Genomic DNA, 23,434 nt, shown 5'->3' with positions numbered 1-23,434 from the left:
AACTCTTCAAACTCCCTGCTGTTTATGTGACAATGTAGCTCTGGGCAAGTGAGGGCTAATATAGTTAAGCCACTGGAAAGAGAGAAAAATGTGGCAACATTTGTGTTTTGTTTTGTTTCCATGCTAATTCTGATTGGGCTTACATAACCAAGGTAATAAAATTACTACCAAGTTTTTATCAAGGTCTAAAAGGAATTTTCAGTTTTAAATCAATAGTTTTCTCCAGAACTTCAAGTCTCAGTATAGTCTTACAGTAATAATCCAAAAATGTGTGTTAATGGTCTGTCTAAACTGCAAAATAAAAACTTAACTATATTTATGCTGCTCAAGTTATTTTAATTGATTGCTGATAACTAATAATGTTTCCAAGCACAAGCTTGCATATTACAGGTGACATGAATTCCAGAAGAAATCTTAAAAGGTACAATCTAAGATGTGATATATAACAGAGGATTTAAAAGCAGCTATACCAAGAAAGTAAGAATTATGAGTCAACTGTAAATAAATTGTATGTTTCTGTTAATGTGTTGTAATTGTTTTGTGTTTGTCTGTTTGTTCATTCGGTGTCAGTGTATATTGTGATACCTCCGGATGCTAAATATAAATTAGTAGAAATTTTTAAAAGAGCTCTATTCAAGTGGCTAAAAATTAAATAAGCACTTATATTAATAGTTAATTATATTAATACATAAGTTTAAATGTTAATAAGATATCTACAATGATAAAAATTGTAAGTCTTGATTAACAAAATTACTATGCCTTTTCATAGGGGATGGTTCTTGCCTAGATTGAAATGAATGGCTTGTTTTTCTTTGCAGGGTGGTGTGGGGGATGCGAAACTTGAATGAATGTTAAAGAGTTGGGGGTTTGTGGCAATGCTAGCTGAAATTTAATGGGTTTTGCAAGGGGGTGTGTTTTGTCCTAAAGTAGGATGGCTAATTTTTCATAAACTCTTGAAACTTAATTTGCATGTGGCAAGTTGTAGAAGGTATTGTGATAACTTTAAGTAAGGGAATGTGTTCTGTAAAGATAAAATTTGTCTAAAAATGATATAATTATAGTCTATATGTTATAGACTATATTTATATATTTATATATATTTATATATTTATATATTTATATAGACTATAATTATAAATAATTATAAAAGGTCTTATAAAGCATTATTTAAATTAAAGTGTTTAAGTGGCTATTTCCAAAAGGTCATTATTAAACAAACCTGAATTAATAATAATAATAATAAAAAGTAATTTTATAACAGGGAAGCTTGGCTGCAGCCAGCCTCCCTTGACAACTTGCTTTTAGGAAACTGTTTCTGATATTGCATGCTACTAAATATTTAAAGTAAAGAAAAGTTCATTATTTTAACAAGCTCATTTAGTGTTCACGGTATTATGTTATAAAAAGGTTGCTTGATAACTTTGTATGTAGGCTATATGGAATGTGTTTTTATTATTAAGGAAACAGGATAATTTTGTCCTAAGAGAAAATGATTGGTTATTAAGAAAGGGTAATATATGGAACAAAACCTGAGTGACCACTAAAAGTGCAGAAGGTTCGTGAAAAAGGAAATTTTATAGTTAAAGTTGAATAAGATTTGATGGGTCTATCTATAAAATTTTAAAGGCTTTAGTATCAAGTAGTATGCTGATGCAAAGTTGAAAATTTTTATTCTTTCTGAAGGCCTCTCATCATTAATCTGTTTTGGTAAAAGTTCTTATCCTCAATAATCAGTATACAAAGAAAGTCTGTCTTACCAAAATAGCTTCTTGTGCTTCTTCTGCTTATCATTTCCTCGGTGTTCCAAGAAAGGAAAGTTTTATCTCTTTTAAAGGAACATAATGTTCAAAACTGCTTTCTCAAAACCTAATCCTGAACAGTAGCCTTTTATTCCAAACTAATTATAAGAGATTTGTTCTTTTACCTTGAAAGAAAAATTAAAGTAATAATTAAGTTCATTTAATATGTTATAAGTAAATAAAAGGTGTTTTACAGTGTTATAAAATTAACAAGTTTTTTCTTCCCTTAAACCCTCTATTAAAGTCGTATGAACAAAAGGTTTCTATAAATGCTTAAAAGTGTATAAAGTTACCAATATTTCAGCATAATATTAAAGAGAAGTACAGTGTGGTTATTCATGGTTTTAATTATAATAAAAGAGTATGTGTCACAGAAACAACCTCTTATCATAGATTAAAGTAACAACACTAGTATGCAGCAATCCCAAACACTGCTAGTTTGTTGCAAAAAGTTAAAGTCCAGCACAGCTATCACTTTGTTTTAAAACTTGCTAAGACTTTCTTTAGTGTCTTCTTACACAAATCAAGCCAGCTGCATTCCTCTATCTATAAAAAACCTAACAATGAACTTTTGCAGTGTTTTTCAGGACTATGTGCATGGCCTAACCATCTTGTACAGTATTTACTGACTGTAATAGTAATAAAAAAGCAGCATACATTACTTCTTGAAAAGAACAGGCTTGGCAGACTCCATTCATGTCTGTTCAGCATACTGAACTTGCTGCCATCATTAAGGTGTTAACAATACTTAAGGAACCTTTGAATGTTGTCTCTAATTCTGAATATGTATGCCTTACTGTTTAGCATATTGAAACAGCTCATATCTTTGCTACTAATAAGTTATCTCAACTTTTCACTGACTTGCAACATCTCATCAGGTTAAAACAGCATCCTATTTACATTACTCACATACGCTCTCATACCTCTTTGCCTAGTCCTATGACAGCAAATAATGCTCAAGCTGATTTATTAATAGGGTGTTTACAAGGTGCTCATGCTCTAACTCACATTAATGCTAAAAGCCTGCAAAATAAATATCAAAAGTTAACAAAACTACAGGCACAAAAATTATTCACGCTTGTCCTACTTGTGGACCACTAACAGTGGTAGCTTTTCAGGCTGGAACTAATCCCAGAGGCCTGACTCCTAATCAATTATGGCAGATGGGTGTTACTCACATACCATCCTTTAGTAAACTACAATATGTTCATGTTTATATTGACACTTATTCTCATTTTATGTACACTGCTGCTCAAAGTAAGGAACAGTTGCATCATGTTTGTTCACATCTATAGTCTGCTTTTGCTGTAATGGGATGTCCTCTAAAAATTAATAATACACCTTCTTACATTAGTAAATCCTTTGAATCTTTCCTTTTAAAATATGGTATTCAATATGTTGCTAATATTCCTTATAATCCTACGTGTCAAGCCATAGTTGAATGCAACCATCATACCCTAAAAACTATGCTTTTAAAACAAAAAGGGGGAAATAATGGTATTATGACACCAAAAGATTAATTAACAAAAGCTTTATTTACTTTGCATTTTCTTAATGTTTATAATTCATTAACACCTGTGGAATGTTGCTCTGGAAAATGTCAAACATCTACAGTAGACACAGGAAATGAAGATCAACCAATATTCTAGAAAGATATTTTAAGCAATGAATGGAAAAAAGGTAGGATTAAAGTAAGGGGGTGAGGCTATGCGCTTATCATTTCAGAAATGGAGAACAAATTTAGTTATCTCTGAAAAGGATTAAACCCCAGAATGAAGAGATGGAATCTTCTACAACTTCTGATGATGGTGATCATAAGTAATAAGGAAGCTGCCAGTAATTACACTTATTAGGCCTTTATACCTAAACCCCCATTACTTAGAGTGTTAACCTGGAAAAATCCATTCTTTCATATATATCTGAATAAAACCCATATATTCCCTAAACCAATTGATAATTGATTGCCAATTAAACCCTATAAAGACAAAGAATTGATAATCTCATATTACCATTTGATTATCAACCCTTATGCATTAGTAACCATCCTTCCTGTATGTAGGTTAAAAATCAGGCCATAATTATTTTCAAAAATAGTAATACTCAGTTTATTGTGACTTTGTTTCCCTCTTACAATTTAATCATAACCAAGAATCCTACTCATGATTGTTGGAAAATTAACTATAACCCAAAAATGCTCTATTCTATAAAAATGAGGCCTTGCATCCTAGTAGCCATTACCCTGCAACTAACATACTATGGAGAAGGCAAACTAAAAATTTTACTATCCACATCTGTGTCAAAGAGAGCCGCCTTCCTCCCTATATTGGTAAAAAATTAGCCTCACAGGTTCAGTCGCTGCAGCTGCCATGGCAGGTGGTGCTCTTGGTCATGGCCTCATCAGCTTGCAGTACTTTAAACAAGAATGACAAATTAGCCTAGAACCCAGTGCACAGTCTCTTGACTCTCTGCAGTGGCAACTAACATCCCTCGCCCAAGTAATCCTTCAAAACTGCAGGGCCCTTAACTTACAGCTGAAAAAAGGGGGAACCTGCCTTTTCCTCCAGGAGGAATGCTGCTACTATATAAATGAATCTGGTATTGTTGAGCAAAATGTTAAGAAATTGTGAGAATTGCAGGAAGGAATACTGCCCTCCCAATCAACCTCCTCCTTATCTGCCTGGCTCACCTCCCCCTTCATAACATGGCTAGGTCCACTCCTCAGCCCCCTAATCACTCTCCTTTTAATCTCTGCATTTGCACCTTGCCTCCTTAAATTCCTCCAAGAAAGGATGAAGCAAATTTCTGCCCACGTGATGTATCTTGCTGCTGTTCGTCAATACCAGCCTATCCTGACCGAAGAACAAACAACCAACCTTTGAAAATGCAAATCTCTTATGCTGCCTCATTGCCAACCTGTACCCTAATGGCGTTTCCTTGCCTGTCCTCCCTGCCCATGGTCACAACTGCCCCTATCACAGCTAACCCTTCTCTGTTTAATTAATATTGCTGAACAGCTTCGGTAAGGAAAACAGCTTCAGTGAGGAGTTTAGTGGTTCAAATGAGCAGCAGGTGCTCTAGCCAAACAAGACCAGGGTGGGTGTGGCCTCACCCACTAATCTCAGTACATCATGCATGTCATGCATGGTGTAGAGCTCCCTGTTATAGCTTGTTATATTTGCAAGTCATTTATTGCTGAGGCACTGGTCTGGTTAGTCAATGATGGGCAACTGGGCTGACCCATCAGTCAACCTAAGACAGACGTGGCCTTTTGCTGCCACGATTCCCAATGACAGGTAAGACTGATCACTTAACGGGTGCAGCCCCAACCTAAGACAGGCACAGCCCCCCTCAGTACAGGAGCACCTTGCAGCCATACGTCACCACTGAGCATAAGCCCTGCCCTAACGTGAGCCATCACCAGCTGTCCACTTCAGTTCCTAACATATTAAACAGAGAAGGGGGACCTGTGGGGAGCCACCCACTGTGAAATCTATTTACAGCCTCAGAGAACATGGGTGGATTTCACAACTACCTCAGCCCTGCCCCACCATTTCCTTCTTCTTCCTCCTTGTTTCTTTGTTCTCCACTTTCCGCCACAACTCTGGTAACCACAGCAGCATGCATGTGCAAGGCGCGAAATTCTGCAGACCTGGCATGAACTTTCAGCCAATGCCCTCCTTGGACGCTTGCCACCCACAAGACCAGCCTATCACCCATGGACACATTTCCTTCCCTCAGTATATATTCCCATGTTCTACCCCCAATAAATGAGGCTTGATCAGAATCCTGTCTTGCCTCCATTCTTCTTGTTCCCTGTTGCACTTCTTCCCATAGGCTCCTGGAATCCACCCCCACTGGATCAGACAGTTAATATCTGTAGTTCAGGGAAGCAGATGTGGTTCAAGTGATAAGGCTTCCACCTACCATATAGGAGAACCTGGGTTTGATCACTGGGGCCTCCTGGTGAAAAAGAGAAAGTGAGCCTGTATGGTGAGCCAGTGCCTATGTAGTGAGCCAAGTGCCCTCATGGTGAGCTGTGTGCCCATGTGGTGAGCCGATTGTCCATGTGAATGCCCATGTGCTGAGCCAGTGCCTGTAAAGGGATCCAGTGCCCACACAGTAAGCCAAGTGCCCATGTGTTAAGCCAAGTGCCTATGTGAGTACCTATGCAGTGAGCTAGTGCCCACATGGTGAGCTGAGTGCCTCTGTGGTGAGCCAGTGCCTGCTCAGGTGAGTCACACAGTAAGATGATGATGCAACAAAAGAGAAACAAAGGGGAAAGTCAAAGTGAAGGGCAGCAGAGACCAGGAACTGATGTGGCACATGTGAAAGGGTACCTCTCTCCACATCAGAGGTCCCCAGGACCGAGTCTTAGTGAATCCTAGAGGAGAAAGATGAGAAGACAAGACAAAAATGCAGGTCATACAGTGAATGGGCACAGACAGTAAGAACAGTAGGATGGAGGTGGGGGTGGGGCTGGGGGAGGAGAAGAAAAAATATAATTATGCTGTAGTCTAATCTTTAAAAATATTTATAATTCATACCATCATATAATAAGTGCTGTACTCAAATTTAAAAAAGGACAAATATGAGAAAGGAACATTTCTATCTTAGACAAAAACAGATGACTTCACCTCAACATTAGATGGGACCTCCTCAACCACCCTGTCACTAGAAGGCTCCTCTACTAGGTCTTCCATGGGAGCTAGGGGGACACAGAGTAATGATCAGTACACTGGGGTGCAGCTCCTGCATTACTCAGGGCATTTTGCTTTGCCCAGACAAGAGGCTACAATGTGCAAACAAGGATGGTGGAGCTACCCAGAAACACTTCATGTAGGAAAGAGAGACAAAGGAAAGAGTGGAATGTAATCAGAATAGAATCCTTGGCTTTGTAGCTGAAGACAATCTAAGTCAATGATAAATAGTTCATGTATAAGTGGTACTAAACTATACAGTATGATGATATATATCCAACCTATTCTGAAGGCCAAGGAAATTGTCAGTATCACACTGACTTCAAGAAATACTGCTTCAGCCTCACAGCCTTGTTGACTTTGAATATCCCATCCATTCTAGAGGATTTTTAAAAAATTTTCAATGAGATAGCTGTATAATAGAAAATTTGCCAGTTTACTCATTTTTACAGCATGTACAATTTACTTGAATCAATTACATTTACAGTGTTTTGTTACTGTCACCAAACATTCAATTCCAAAACTTTCTCATTACCTGAAACAGAAACTCTGTAGTTATTAGCTATTAAGCCCATTCTACTTTCTGCTAGTCCCTGGTAATAAACTCTAATCTATCTGTTTCTATGAATTTACTTTTTCTTAGCTTTCAAATAATTGCAATCACCAACTGTTTTACTTTTGTGCCTGCCTTATTCAGTACATTTTTAAGGGTCATGCATATAGTAGTATGTATCAGAACTTCAATACTTTTTATGGCTCAATTATATTCCATTGTATGGATATACCACTTTTAAAAAACTTATTCCTCTAAATGAGCACACTTAGGTGGTTTCCAGCTTTTGGGTATTGCAAATAATGCTGCAATAATACTGGTTTCAAGTACCTCTTTCAGCCTCTGTTTTTAATTCTTTAATATATAAACCTAGTAGGTAGCTGTCATATAGTAGTTCTAGGTTTAGCTTTTTGAGGGAATGTCAAACTATTTCCCGAATTGACTGCTTTATTTTAGATTCCTATCACCAATATATGGGGATTCCAGTTTACTCATATCCACATCTCTATTTGTTATTTTCTAGTTTTGTTTCTTTCTAAAATGTTAGCCACCCTACTTATTAAAAATGGTATCTCCATTTCCTTAAAGACTAACCCTCTTCAACTGCTGCTGGGAAAGTGGAATGGTGCAGCCATTTTGGAGGATGATTTGGCAGTGCTCAAAAGGGTTATATAGAATTGCCATATGATTGTGCAATCCCACTACTGGGTATATATGCATAAGAATTGTGACCAGCAACAAATGAATGGATAAGCAAATATGGTTTATACATACAATGGAATATTACTCAGCTGTAGGAAGGAATGGCGTGTTGATATATGTGACAACATAGTTGAATCTTGACCTTATGTTGAGTGAAGTAAGCCAGTCACTAAAGGCAAATACTTCTTGACCTCACTGATATGACCTAAGTTTATTTAGGAGACTCACAGAGATTCCAGAAGATAGATTAAAGGAGACAGAAAGGGACTTGAGTGTGGTGAACCAAGCTCAATATGGGCAGTGCCTATGATAAGGCAGAAAGGGGTGGTTTGGCAGTGGATGGGGTGATGGTGATGCAGGGATATGAGTGGGTTGATGGAACTGGAATGGAAGGGTGAGCAGGGTGGAGGTATTTAATTTGGACTGTATGGAATTGTGGAAGTCTTGGAGAAAGGAACAAGTGTACTTGGGATTTGTTGGTTTGTGTTGGGACTACAAGGATGGGAATGTTCTTTTGGCAAATACAGCAGGTAGGTCACTGGTGCAGTGTACCGGTGCTAGCGGGGCATACAGAAAAGGATGCCCCTGGGGGATGCTTCAAAGGAATATGAATGTGTTCATCTTGTCATAAGGTGTTATATCAGTGGATGGAGACCCACAAACAATGAGAAAATATTAAAATTCCATTCTGGGAATCCTGCTATATACTCAAAGAGAGGGGCAAGAATCTCTAGAGTACATGGGCAGTGCCAAATAAAAGCAGACCAGTATGTCAAAGCCTCATTATTAATGCATAAGACTATGAACCTTATTCTTGGAAAATTGAAACTTAGTGGCTAACATAGGTTCTGAGGGAAGATGGAGGGAAGAATAGATGGATCATAGGGCATTTTGAGGGCATTGGAACTGTTCTGTGTGATTTTGCAATGATGGATACAGATGATTGTACATTGTGTGAAAACGTATAAAAGTATGATGCAAAGTGTAAACCATAACATAAACCATTGACCATAGTTTGTAGCAATGCTTCCATTTTTTTTTTCAATTGTAACAGATGAACCCTACTCATGTATGATGTTGCTAATAGGAATAAATATGAGATGGGAAGGGGTGCAGTATATGGGAATCACCTATATATTCTTCAATTTTCTTCTCTCTTTTTTTAGGTACCAGGACCAGGGAGTGAAACCCAGATTTTGTAAGTGGGAAGCCAGTAGTCAACCACTGAGCCACATCAGTTCCTTTGAGTTGTTTTTGTGTGTGTGTGTTTGCTTTTTTCATTTACTTTTTGTTTGTCTTTGTTTTTAGGAGGCATTGGGAATCATACTGGGACCTCCCATGTGGAGAGCAGGCATTCAAACATTTAAGTCACATCTGCTCATTCCCTATATTTTTGATGTGACATTTCTGTAACCTTAAGCTTCTTTGAAGATAAAGTGAAAAAAAATAAGACGTTGGGGGAAGATACAGATGAAATTGTAAGTATACATAAAAAATAACAGATATTAAGGTGATGAAAGTCACAATGCAAAAAACTTTTGACTTTCTTTATGGGGAGGTTTTGAACTGCACAAGTTACAGCTATGGCAGGGGAGGTCTACTGGTGCAGGGTGACAGTGAGGGACAGATGTGTGGGGAGGGGTGCACCTCAGGCATGCCTCTAGGGATTATGAATGTGTCCATATGGTCATGGGGTGTTATCTCAGTAGATGGAACCCATACAATAACCAACAAAACTTTCAATTCCCATTCTTGGAGCCCTGCTACATTTTCTAATACAGTGGCAAGAATATCAATACATCATCAGAACCTAGCTAAAAGAGGACAGACCAATATGCCAGGCCCTTGAGATTAATGCTGGTAGTTATGAACTTCATTCTTGTAAAACTGAAACTTAGCCTAGTGATATATACTGCCTAAGAGTTACCTTCTGAAAATGTGTATGTTGCTCAAATGTGGCCTCTCTCTAAGCCAAACTCATCATGGAAGTCTGCTTTCTCCCTAGCATGGGACATTGCTCCCAAGGATGGGCCCCCTTGGCACTGAGGGATTGTTACCAATTGCCAACTAGAGATACATTTGTAAAAAGACTTTGACCAAGAGAGGGAATATTAAATACAAATGAGTGTTTATGGCTAGGATACTTCAATATGAGTCAGGAAGTCATTCCAGAGGAAAGTTTAGGCAGGTCACAGGAGGATCTCTGTGGCTGCCACAGTAAATAATGTCTCAGGCAGGAATGTTCCTGAGGGCTCTAAAGACATCTGGACATTCTAGCCAGGGCAGATATCCCCAGGAAATTGGCAACCCATCAGTGGGCCTTACCTAGGAAACTCTGGACCATGGTTAGTAGCAGTGCTTCAAGATTTATAAGAAATGTCCAACATTAATGAAAGATGTTTTTAATGGGTAAAGTGTGAGGGGGTGGAGGTGGGGTATATGGGAATCCCACCTAATTTTGCTTTAACTTTCATGTAATCTAAAATTTCCTTAAAAGTAAGGGGAAAAAAGACCATGCGTACATATAGGTAAAACCCTTAGAAAACTGTGATACAGTGTCAATTTTATATGAATACTCAATTACTCAATCCAAAAGGATGTGCAAAAACTTAACTGTTCTTACTTGAGACACAGAACCTAGAGGGCTAAAGAAAATGGAGGGTAGGTCAATCAGATTTCAATATACAGTCCTGCATACATTTTAAATTTCTTATTAATGCATTATTTTTGCTGGTATTTTGTATGAAAACCCTACTGTCCCAAATTGTGGAATACAACAATTTCAGTAGGTTTTTGTATCACATCTTTAGCAATCCAGAGAGGCACATTGATGAGGTCCATTTGTGCTTTCTGGAGTCTGAAGCTTCAATGCAGAGTCATGGCTATAGGTAGGCTGGAAATATCTGGGCTAATTTCACCCATGACTGTGCTCAGAAGCTATATTTTGCCTAGAAGCCTCTGTGAGCCTTCCACATATATCTGTTACAGCAGCACCTTACTTCCCAGCACTATATGTGTTTAGTTTCTTAGCACTTCTATAATACATTGCCACAGACTGGGTGGTTTGAGAACACAAACTTAAACCTTCACAGTTCTAGGGACAAAAAGTCCAGCATTAATGTGTCCACAGCACCATACTCTGTGTCTCTCTCTGAAGGTCCTTGCTAGGAGCCATTCCTTGACTCTTCCAGCTTCTGGTGGCTCCAGGTGTCCTGGCTCCTGGCAGCATGACTCTATTCTCTTCCTCATCTCCACCTGGCCTTCTTCCCCAGTGTTGGTCCATCTTCACACAGCCTTCTCCTCTCTGTCTCTTCCCTTCTTGTAAGTGCACAAGTTGTATTATATTGCAGTTCACCCTGATTCAGTAGGCTTCATCTTAATCACATTTGCAAACATCTTATTTCCAAAGTGGTCACACTCACAGGTACCAAGGTTTTCTCCGTGTAATTTGGAGGGACACAATTCAACCACTGATGTTCTGTCATGGTAGGTACATGACAATATGCCTTTGTCAAAATGCACAAAGCTGAGGATTAGGAAGAGTGAGCCTCCAAAACACTGTATCAATACTGTCCCTTCAATTGTTCATACCACAGTGATGAGAGTTATTAACAGGGGAAACTGCTGGCTCTAGACTGGGAGGGTGGCAGGGGAATATGTGGGAACAGTTTGTATTCTCCACAGTTTTTATGTGAATCTAAAACTTCTCTTAAAAATATATCAGATTTTTAATAATCTCACAGCACTTTTTCAGAAGATAACTCTTCCTACTAATGTTCAGAAATAGACTGACCAAACATTAACTTAAAATACAATCTACCAGTAAATGTGAACCAACTTTAGTTGTAACTACATTTTTAATTATATGGTTGTGGCACTACTGACTCATTACTAAAAGCAAAATTTCACATGTGAATTAAGAAAACTATCATGGTTTAACCTTTTTAAAGGTTTTTCTCAATATGGAATACTTAGTATCTACAGTCAACATTACTGATGCAATAAAATAATTGCATTTCTACTGTACTGTCTGTGGAAAATTTCTAGGGAATGTTTGAGGACACTCCCTTTTCTTTGGCCAGATGCTGATTTTGAGGTTTCCAACTGAATGGGATTATCAGATAGTAGATTTTTTGGACTGGGTAGGAAATTTTCTTTTTTCATGCTTGAGACAAGAACTGGGAAAGGCAATCACAACAGAACTCTCAGGTGACATCCTTCCAACAGATGAATGTAGGAAATAATTATTAATTTATTTACAGTTCACACTGTGATCCCTTATTTACAGTCTACACAGGTGTCCCACTTGAGTCAAAGGTGGGTTTCAAAAAAAGTTGTAGTTTGGGGTTCACTTTAGACACCCAAAAGACAGATGTAGGGTACTTTATATAGATGACACAGCATAGGAAGGCAGCAGAGCACAGTGACCAAAAGCATGGTCAACTGTGTTCAAATCTAATTCAGAGGCCACCCAAAACAGGGAACATTATGTAAACTCTATGTGTCCAGTTTTCCATGCTGTCTTTTGAAGATTTTAGCCAGACCTGCTTATTAGTTTGTATTATGAGACTAAAAATAAGCAAATGTAAGGAAATCCTTAAGAAAAATGCCCAATATACCATAAAAGCCCCAGAAGAGTTCACTTATTAAATGTTGGGAGGAATTTGCAAGAAACTTGCTAGTGCTTCCCTCCAGAGTGGGTGTCTGATGGTTCCAGGACAGGGGTGGATGGACACTGACTTTCAGCCCTCAGTGGGGTGATCCTTTACAGCTCACGGAGAACACGTGCTCTGTTCTGAGATCCCACATCAACCCTGTGTGGTCACAACACTGCTGAGTGAATGATTCTAGTCAGGAAATGTAGTCAGTGTCCCCACTAAGCAGATTCTGGGGTTACAAGTTACCTCCCAGGAGCTGTGGAGAAAGGCCTGCCAACTGCTTTATTACAGGAGAGAGAGTGGTTCAAACCCTCACCCTGCCTTCTGCCTAAGTGAGTTCTCTGACCCAAACCATGACTCAGGTTTCCTCTCATAGAGTTCCTCTGAAGGACCAGGGAACAACAAAACTTGTGAACATCATGCCCCAAATACTCCCATTGTCAGCTGCCTCATGTGAGCCTTCCTGGGGGCATGTAATCTCTCCTAGTGATCAGGGGTGTGCTTGATTCCCATCCTGGCTCAGAACCCACCTTTTCACAAAGAGCTGCCACATGAGAGCTCTGCAGAGAATGTGTTCTCCTTGCACTCAAGTCTGAACAAGCAGTGGCAGAGGAGAGAGTCCCATCCATAGCTATCCCCACCCAGGACTTTCCTCAGCACCTCTAGCCTCCTTTCTTTGGGCCCCAATTGCTCATGTACTAAGGGATGTCCCTTCTTCTCCCTCCCTCAGGCTGCACTCAATTACCTGCACCCTCTGCTATTATCCCACAGAAATCCCACCATGAAATCTGGCAAAATCATATGGCCTTTTAGGTAAAGATAGACAATCCATTAGTGAGAAAGGATAGTGAAGGGAATCACTCCATTTAAGTTCAACATTTGTCTTACTTATGGTCTAGCTTCCTAAACCATGAAACCACTAACAAGTCTAATATGTGTTATTATGGTCAACATCTAAAGAAGCTTATTTTGTAATGTAAAACACAATGGAAAAAAATTATTCTATTTTCCCCATACTTACTATTGAAGAGCATACAGGGCAGTGAGAAAATCAGTAGGTAACTTCTTAAAATGAAAATTTTGGATAACCCCCAAGGATTAAAGGAAATATGTATATTGGTTTATAAACTGACATTTGGAAACTCAAGTTCTTATAGCTAGGTTTGGAAAACTAGTTATATGAATGGTACTAACATACCCCAAGTATACTGAGTTATATATACACTTAATGATGAATAGAGGTTGAAAAGGGTGTTAAAAACATCTTTAGTACACCTCATCATATGAAATGCATCCTTTCTGGTCCCTACCAATCCAGATTCATTCCATATTCTGCAGTAATTACTTTACTACATCTCTGCTGAGTAAAATAACATTAGCACAGACATGGTCTTGAGGAAGAGAGTGAATGGTAAAGAACTTTATAAGAAATGCTAAATTTTTCTAAAGGGAGACTCATTTTAAGGCAACCAGCTTGATAGATGGATCTAAAATATAAAATAAGAATTAAGAGAAAAGTATAAATCACATCTAAAACTCTTTAGGACAAATTGGAGAGGAGAAACCAGAAGAAAAGTGAATCATATTTTGTGGAAAAATTTCCTGCCAATTTTTTGGGGATTGAATTAATCATGTAGGCCAATATGATCATACCTCTCAAGCAGCAATTGAGATTTCCCATCTCTATGTTCTGTGGAAACTAAGCTGGGAGCTTTTCCACCTGCTACCAACTCCAAATCTCTCTGGGCATAGAGTGACAGTTAGGACCATGAGCCTTACGTGCATCATGAGATAACCATGGCAACCGGTCATCACAGAATTTTCAAAGGGAATGTATTCTCCTTATTGCAAGGTCCAACTGCTGCTGTATGGCCATTTTACTTGGCCATCAGCATTGAATGGGTGTTTCTATATCTCAACATCCTCTCCAATATTTTTTATTTTCTGTTTCTTAATAACACCATTATAGTGAGTGTGACATGGTATTTCAGTTTGGTTTTGAGTTGCATGTCCATAATAGCTAATGAAAGTAAGCATCTTTTCATGTGCTTTCTGTTCATTTGTGTATACTCTTTGGAGACACAAGTCTTTTCCCCATATTTAATTGGGTTTTCTTTCATTCTATTGTTGAGTTTTAGGATTTCTTTGTATAGTCTAGGTATTAAACCCTAATTGAATATATAGTTTCCAATTGTTTTCTCCCATGGAATGACTTGTCTTTTCATTTTCATGATAAAATTATTTTAGGTGGAAAACTTTTTAATTTAGATGAGGTCTTATCAATTTTTCCTTTGTTGCTTGTGCTTTGGGTGTAAAGTCTAAGAAACCATTGCCCAACATGAGGTGCTGAAGATCATTTCCTATGTTTTCTTCTAGAAATCTTATCTTACTAGTTCTTTTAGATCTTTATACATTTTCAGTTAATTTTTTGTATATGAGATGAGATCAGGGTCCTCTGTCATTGTTTTACATATGGATATCCAGTTCTCTTAGCATTATTTATTGAAGAGACTATTTTGAATGGACTTGGCAGCCTTGTCAAAAATCAATTGGCCATAGTTATGAGAGTCTATTTCTGAATAATTTTGAGGGTCCATTCAGTTCAATTGGTCTATGTATCTACTTGTCCCAGGACCATGTTGTTTAGGCCACTGTAGCTTTGTAATATGTTTTAAAGTGAAGAAGTGTGTGTCCTCTGAGCTTGTTTTTTCATGATGGTTTTGGCTTTTTGGGACTGTATGTCCTTCCAAATAAATGTGTTGACTTGTCTTTTCCATTTCTACAAAGTTGTTTATTGCAATTTTCATTGGGACTGCATAGCATCGGTAATTCATATATCTTGGTATATTTAACCTTCCAATCCATGAGCAGGGAATATCCTTCCATTCTCTTAAAAATTCTTTTTGTATTCATAATTTTGAAGTTTCCCATGCATAATTCCTTTACATCCTCAATTAAATTTATTCTGGTAATTGGAAATGGACTCTTTTTTTTTCATTTCTTCCTGAAATTATACATAAATACTACTGATTTGCTCATGTTTATCTCAACAAACAGCACTTTGCTGGAATTGTTAGCTTGAATAACTTTGTTGTATAATTTACAGGACTTTCTATATATAAGATCATGTCATTTGCAAGTAGAAAGTTTTACTTCTTTTCCTAATTGGATGTCTTTAATTTCTTTTTCTTGCTTACTTGGCTCTGCCTACAACATCCAGTACAATGTTGAATTACATCGGTGACATTGGGCATCCTTGTCTCATTCCAGATCTTGGAAAGTTTTCAATCTTTCACCAGTGATATGGTGTTTGCAGTGGTGTTTTTCAAGTATGCCCTTTATAATGTTGGTGAAGTTTCCTTTTATTCTTGTTTTTCTAAGTGATTTTAGGAAGAAACGATGCTGGATTTTGTCACATGCTTTTTCTGCATTAATTTAGATGATATTGTTTTTTTTTCCCCCCTTCATTTTTGGTTTTTAAACTCTCCAATCTTTGTGATTTCTTTCTGCTTGTGTTGGATTTAGTTTGTGCTGTTGTTTTGTTAGTTCTTCCTGATGTGCAGTTTGGTGTTTGACTTTTGGTCTTTTTCCTTTTGTAGTTTAAGCATTTAGGGTTATAAATTCTCCCCTCAGTACTGCGTTTGCTACATCCTGTAAGTTTTTGTATGTGGTGGTTTTGTTTTCAATCATCTCAGAATGTTTCCTAATTACTTTCCTGCTTTCACCGTTGAGACTGTCCTTAAAAATGCTGCTTTCTCAAAGCTGTTGAGGGAGAGAATCAATGCCCAAAGGATGTTCATGAGCCACAAGAATGGCCCCAATGCTGACACAATTTCCTGACTCTACATTTCAAACCCTAACAATTATGTCATTTCCCTCACATGAACCCCCCCCAAAGGTCTAGATGAAGTCTAGACTTGTAGCCCTCTTCCCACAGCATTTTTACATTATCTGTCACCTACTTTGGTGAGCCTCTCTGACAGTCAAGGGACATCCCTGAGTGACTGGTGGTCTATTTGGCTCCCCAAGCTGGTGCAGAACCCTGGACATCCCAGACCAACTGCTACACAGCAGCTCCTCAAATGATTAGCTTCACCTTCCACTGAACAACCCTGGGTGATCAGTTGATGTTCATCAACAGGGATAGTGACCCACTGCACCAGGGCTTTTTGGTTCAATGGATGAAGTCTGGAAGCCCCCAGCTTTTTCCCTGGCTAAGGTCTTCAATCCTGTCTGAGCAGCCTGGATTGAAAATAGGCATAGAGTTCACAAGCACTAATTATGTACCTTCCCTGCAAGTGTTCTTCCTCACCAAACCAGGTCCATTCTGGAAGATATGGGTCTGAGACCTTACAGTCCTTATGAATTTTACTGACCATTACTGATACTACATGCCTTTTTCTTTACTGTTTCACAAGCTGAACTCACTACAGATCTGTGACAGTTAGGCTAATGTGTCAACTCAGCCATGTAATTGTGCCCAGTTGTTTGGTCAAGCAAGCACTGGGCTAACTGTAATACAAGGGCATTTATGAACTTTTAGTCACCATTGACTCTACTGCAGTGGTAAATCATGGATAGCTGGTTATAATTACATCAGTCAGGGGCATTGCCATCAGCAGTGAGTGATGCTTAACCCAATCAGTTAAATGCCACCCAACATTAAGAAAGCAAAAACCCAATTAAAAGTTATTAACAACCATGATTGTAACATTCTTACATCAATATCAAAATGTACGTGTTAAGGCTAGGGGAGTACAGAAGAGATATACTAAATGTATGCTATGGACCATATTTAGTGGTAATAGTCTGATGATAAATCTCATAATCTGTAACAAATGAATGTTCCACAATTGTGTGGTTGTTGAAGACTTGTAGTATGGGAATTCTGCATATCAGCATGATTGTTTTGTAAATATATATATATATTACATATATGTAAATATATATAAATATATATATGGGGGAAGTGATTCTGGCATTGAAAGAGAATTGCCCAGCCCATCTTTGTACAGCCAATATGTCCCAGAATTTGTCAAGAACCTTTACTGGACTTTCATTGCAGCCCCTGGTTGCAGCCTGCCTGTGGAACCTGGACTTGTGCATCCCCATGGCTGTGTGAGAGATTCTTTTTTTTTTTAAAGATTTATTTATTTATTTAATTTCCCCCCCTCCCCTGGTTGTCTGTTCTTGGTGTCTATTTGTTGCGTCTTGTTTCTTTGTCCGCTTCTGTTGTCGTCAGTGGCACGGGAAGTGTGGGCGGCGCCATTCCTGGGCAGGCTGCTCTTTCTTTTCACGCTGGGCGGCTCTCCTTATGGGCACACTCCTTGCGCGTGGGGCTCCCCCACGCGGGGGACACCCTTGCGTGGCACAGCACTCCTTGCACGCATCAGCACTGCGCATGGGCCAGCTCCACACGGGTCAAGGAGGCCCGGGGTTTGAACTGCGGATCTCCCATGTGGTAGACGGACGCCCTAACCACTGGGCCAAAGTCCGTTTCCCAAGAGATTCTTATAGAATCACATACTATTGACATAATTTCTTGTTGATTCTAGTTCCCTAGAGAACACTGACATACAGCTTTGTACAGGGAGTGGTTTTTTTTTCCAATTTCTACTCAATTTATTCATTTTTTAAAAAGATATTACATTAAAAAAATATATATATATGAGGTCCCCATTCGCCCCCACCACCCCCACCTCACCACTCCCCCCTCAGTAACACTCTTCCCCATCATCATGTCATATCCATTGCATCTGATGAGTACATCTCTGGGCATCACTGCACCCCATGTCCCATGTTCCACACCACAGCCCACACTTTCCCATGTTCCATCCAGTGGGCCATGGGAGGACATACAACATCCGGCAATTGTCCCTGGGGTACCACCCAGGACAACTCCAAGTCCTAAGAATGCCTGGGAGTGGTTCTTGAGGAACAGAGTCTTTACATGGGGTGTCTGAGATGGTTTTGGGAGTTTTGCAATAGTCTCTTTAATTGGACTCAAGGGAACTGACAATTCCCTTTCCAATAACAAAGAGGCTGCTAATGATTTATGGTATGAGTTAGCAATCGAGATGCACAGATAGCATCACTGGATTCCCCTACTTCCATACTTATAAGAAGCAAGGATCTGGGTGAGAGTGTTTTCAATACCTTAACAGAGTTCTGTGCAGTCAAACAGTGTAATGATGTTGGCTGGCTCCTCCTAGATAGTCTGGATAGTGTTACAAAAGAAAGAGATGATTTAAAGGCTTCAGATTTGAAACTTAAACTCCACATGGATGATGCAAAAGTTTCTATGTGTGCTCTGAAAGAAAATCTTGTCTCCTGTGCCACAGGCTTGAAATATCTGAGAACCAAACTCAGACTCTCATTGTATGAGTAATGGAGTTACAAAGGAAACTAAAATCCCAATCCTGCAGGGTTTCTTCAAACTGAAGACTTTGATTGGAAAAGAGTGGAATTCAGAGAATTGGGATGGAGATATATGGGATGATGATATTGATGGGGACATTGAAACCCTGAATTCTGCTGTGACTTTATCACATAAGCCTGCCATGGCCTGCCCTGTCCAGATCATACCTTGCCAACCTTGTATCATCCAACCTCCAGCCTGCTCCAGGGAGTCTGAAACAACTTCCAGCCCTGAGGTGGGTACCAGCCAAACTGAAGCCTGCCCTGCCCAGTCTCTGGCCTGCCCCAAGGAGTCTGGACCTCCTCCCAGCACTGAGACATGTACCAGCCAAACTCCAGCATGCACTGCCTAGCCTCCAGTCTGCCCTGAGGAAACTACCTTCCAACCCCTGCCTGAAGAGATTAATCCTGTCTCACCAGAAGAAAATGCAAGAGAATGCCCTGAGGTCAGTAGCTTGCAAGGCATTTCTAATCCTTCTCCTTACCCACCCCCACCACCTCTCTTGTATTTGAGACCTATTACTAGACTAAAATCACAACAAGACCCCAAAGGTGAAATACAAAGTGTGACCCATGAGGAAGTAATGTATACTCAGAAAGAATGGCATGAGTTTTCAACTTATATAGACAGAAATCATGGGAATATGCATGGAAATGGATACTAAGGGTATGGGATAATGGTAGAAGAAATATAAAGTTGGATCAGACTGAATTTATTGATATGGGCCCACTAAGCAGAAATTCTGGATTCCATGCTATAGCTGGGTGGGTTAGAAAGGGCTTTAACAGTTTGTTTGGGTGGCTGATTGAAGCATGGGCCAAAAGATGGCCTATCATGTCTGAGGTTGAGATACCTGATTTATGCTTGTACACAGTAGAAGGAATTCAAAGGTTTAGGGAGATTGTAATGCTAGAATGGATTTACCATTTTAGAGCTGCCCACCCACCCCAGAAATGTCCAGAGGACACACCTTTAATCAGGACTGTAAGGAATAATTTTGTAAGACTTACTCCATCTTCCCTGGAGAGCTCTGTGGTTGTTGTTCTCTGTAGTCCAGATATAACTGTAGGGGGGACTCTGATGGAATTAGAATCCTTAAACATTATGGGGATGATTGGATGTCAGTCTGGTAAAAGTCAAATAGCAGATAATCTCAAAGTCAAGGTGGGCATGGCTACCACCATGAAAGGCAGATTCAAAAAAGCACTCAAAATAGTCTGAGTTGCGTAGATTTATGGTATTGGATAATACATAATGGGGGACCTAGCAGTGAAATAAGCAGTCTACTAATTTTCTTCACAATCTTTATAAACAGAAGTGTTCTAGGTTGAGTGAATAAAACCCTAACTCAAATTACAGATGCAGAGTATCACAGCACCTTAATCAATTCCCAGACTTGAGATGGTTTACAGACCCAGAGCCCCTTGAATGAGGAGAAGGCCAAGTCTCCTTGGGGGAAGGATCCCATTAAACTGCCCAAACTTTATACTGTTAATCTTCCTCCCACTTTTCCCCAAGGAGACCTACTTTTACCAGAGTAACTGCATTGGGGAAAAGGAAATGATCAGACATTTTGGTAATTATTAGATACTGGCTCAGAAGTGACATTAATTCCAGGAAACCCAAAATATCAGTATGGTCCGCCAGTCAGAGTAGGGGCTTATGGAAGTTGGATGATTAATGGAGCTCAGGTCTGTCCCACAGTTGGTCCAGTAGGTCCCTGGACTCATTCTGTGGTTATTTCCTCAGTTGCGGGATGCATAATTGGAATAGACATACTCAGTAAGTGACTAGATAAATCCCCACATTGGATCCCTGACTTGTGGAGTGAGGGCCATTATGGTTGGGCCACTAGAACTGCCCCTACCTAGCAAAATAGTAAATCAAAAGCAATACTGGATTCCCGGATGGATTGCAAAAAGTAGTGCCACCATCAAAGATTTGAAGGGTGCAGGGGTGGTGATTCCCACCACAACCTCATTCAACTGTCCTATTTGGCCTATGCATAAAACAGATGGATCTTGGAGGATGGCAGTAGATTATAGTGAACTTAACCAGATGGTGACCTCAATTGCACCTGCTGTTCCAGATGTGTTACCATTGCTTGTGTAAATCACATTCCCTGGTACCTGGTATGCAGCTGTTGATTTAGCCAATGTGTTTTTTCTCAGTTGCTATTGGTAAGAACCACCAGAAACAGTTTGCTTTCAGCTGGCGAGGCCAGCAGTTAACCTTCACTGTCCTGTCTCATGAGTTTATGAACTCTACAGCTCTATGTCATAATATTGTCTGCAGGGATATCGATCATCTCTCCCTCCCTCAGGGCATCACACTGGTCCATTATATTGATGATATCATGTCGATAGGACCTAGTAAGCAAGAAGTAGCAAAGACTCTAGACTTATTAGTAAGGCATTTGCATAAGAGAGAATGGGAGATAAATCCAATTAAAATACAAGGTCCTTCCACCTCAGTGAAATTTCTAGGTGTCCATATATGATCCAGCAGATCCAATGGTGCTGGAAGTTTCAGTGGCAAATAAAGATGCTACCTGGAGCCTTTGGCAGGCCCCTACAGGAGGATCACAATGCAGACTCTTAGGATTTTGGAGCAAAGCCCTGCCATCCTCTGCAGATAACTACTCCCCTTTTGAGAAACAGGTTTTGGCCTGCTACTGGGCTATAGTGGAGACTGAATTCTTAACCATGGGACATCAAGTTACCATGAGACTTGAGTTTCTTATCATGAGCTGGGTATTGTCTGACCCACCAAACCATAAAGTTGGGAGTGCACAGTTGCACTGCATAATAAAGTGGAAGTGGTATATATGAGATAGGACTCGAGCTGGTCCTGAAGTAAGTTACATGAGGAAGTAACCCAAATACCCATGGTCACCACCCCTGCCTTGTTACCTTTTCTTTCCCAGCCCACTGTTTTGGCCTCTAGGGGAGTCCTTACAATCAGTTGATTGAGGAAGAGAAAACTTGGGCCTGGTTTATAGATGGTTCTGCACAACATGCTGGTAGCACCCAAAAGTGGGCAGCTACAACACTGCAGCCCCTTTCTGGGACATCCCTGAAGGACAGTGGTGAGGGAAAATCCTCCCAGTGGGAAGAACTTGGAGTAGTGCACCTGGTTGTTCATTTTGCTTGGAAGAAGAAATGGCCAGAGGTGCATTTGTTCACTGATTCATGGGCTGTTGCCAATGGTTTGGCTGGATGGTCAGGTACTTGGAAGGAACATGATTGGAAAATTGGTGACAAAGAGGTCTGGGGAAGAGGTATGTGGATAGGCCTTTTTGAGTGGGCAGACATGAAAATACTTGTGTCCCACATGAATGTTCACCATGGGGTGACTTCAGTAGAGGAAGATTTTAATCAAGTGAATAAGATGACCTGCTCTGTGACTAATGCTGTCTCTTTCCCCAGCCACTCCTGTCATTGCCCAGTGGGCCCATGAACAAAGTGGCCATGAGGTAGGGATGGAGGTTATGCATGGGCTCAGCAATATAGACTTCCCCTTACCAAGGTTGACTTGGCTATAGCCACTGCTGATTGTGCAACCTGCCAGCAACAGAGACCCACACTCAGCCCCTGAAATGGCACCATTTCCTCAAGGTGACCAGCCTTCTACCTGGTTGCAGGATGACCTCATTGGACCACTCCACCATGGAAGGGGCAGTGATTTGTTTTAACTGGAGTAAGACACATACTCTGGATATGGGTTTGCATTTCCTGCATGCAATGCTTCTTCTAAAACTACTATCTGTGGACTAACCAAATGCTTTATATACCTCCATGGCATTCTACACAGCATTGTTTCTGATCAGGGAACCTATTTAACAGCAAATGATGTGTGGGAATGGGCACATGCCCATGGAATTCACTGGCCTTACCATGTTCCCCATCACCCTGAAACAGCTAGATTGATAGAATGGTGGAATGGCCTTTTGAAGACTCAAATACAGTGCCAACCAGGTGGCAATACCTTGCAGGGCTGAGGCAGTGTTCTCCAGGAGGCTGTGTATGCTTTAAATCAGTGTCCACTCTATGGCACTGTTTCTCCCATAACCAGGATCCATGGGTCCAGGAATCAAGGGATGGAAGTGGGAGTGGCACCACTGACTATTACCCCTAGTGACCCACCAGGAAAATTTTTGCTTCCTGTCCCTGCAACCTCAAACTCTGCTGGCCTACAGGTTTTAGTCACAAAAGAAAGAGTGCTGTCACCAGGGAACACAACAATGATTCCATTGAAATGGAAGTTAAAACTGCTACCAGATCTCTTACCTCTGAATCAACAGTCAAATAAGGGAATTACTGTACTGGCTGGGGTGATTGATCCTGACTGTCAAGGGGAGCTACTACTGCATCTACATAATAGGAGTACAGAAGAGTTTGCCTGGAATACACGAGATCCTGTAGGGCATCTTCTAGTACTGCCGTGTCCTATGATTAATGTCAATGGAAATTTGCAACAACCCAATCCAAGCAGGACTAACAATGGCCCATATTCTTCAGGAATGAAAGTTTCAGTCACCCCACCAGGCAAAGAACCATGGCCAGCTGAGATGCTTTCTGAGGGTATGGAAACATGGAATGGGTAGT

The 23,434-nt window shown here is 40.0% G+C and overlaps 1 long non-coding RNA gene across 1 annotated transcript; it reads left to right on the top strand.

The window, feature by feature from the left end:
* The first annotated feature begins 8,352 nt into the window (after positions 1-8,352).
* Positions 8,353-17,507, top strand: LOC131277570 (uncharacterized). Its single transcript, XR_009184718.1, has 3 exons — positions 8,353-8,949; positions 9,060-9,229; positions 17,475-17,507. It is a non-coding gene; the product is annotated as an uncharacterized lncRNA (long non-coding RNA).
* Positions 17,508-23,434: the final 5,927 nt, after the last annotated feature.

Source organism: Dasypus novemcinctus, unplaced genomic scaffold, assembly GCF_030445035.2.
Source record: "Dasypus novemcinctus isolate mDasNov1 unplaced genomic scaffold, mDasNov1.1.hap2 scaffold_151, whole genome shotgun sequence".
NCBI lineage: Eukaryota > Metazoa > Chordata > Mammalia > Cingulata > Dasypodidae > Dasypus > Dasypus novemcinctus.
Note: the sequence above shows the minus strand (reverse complement) of the source record. Positions and strands in the feature narration are given on the sequence as shown.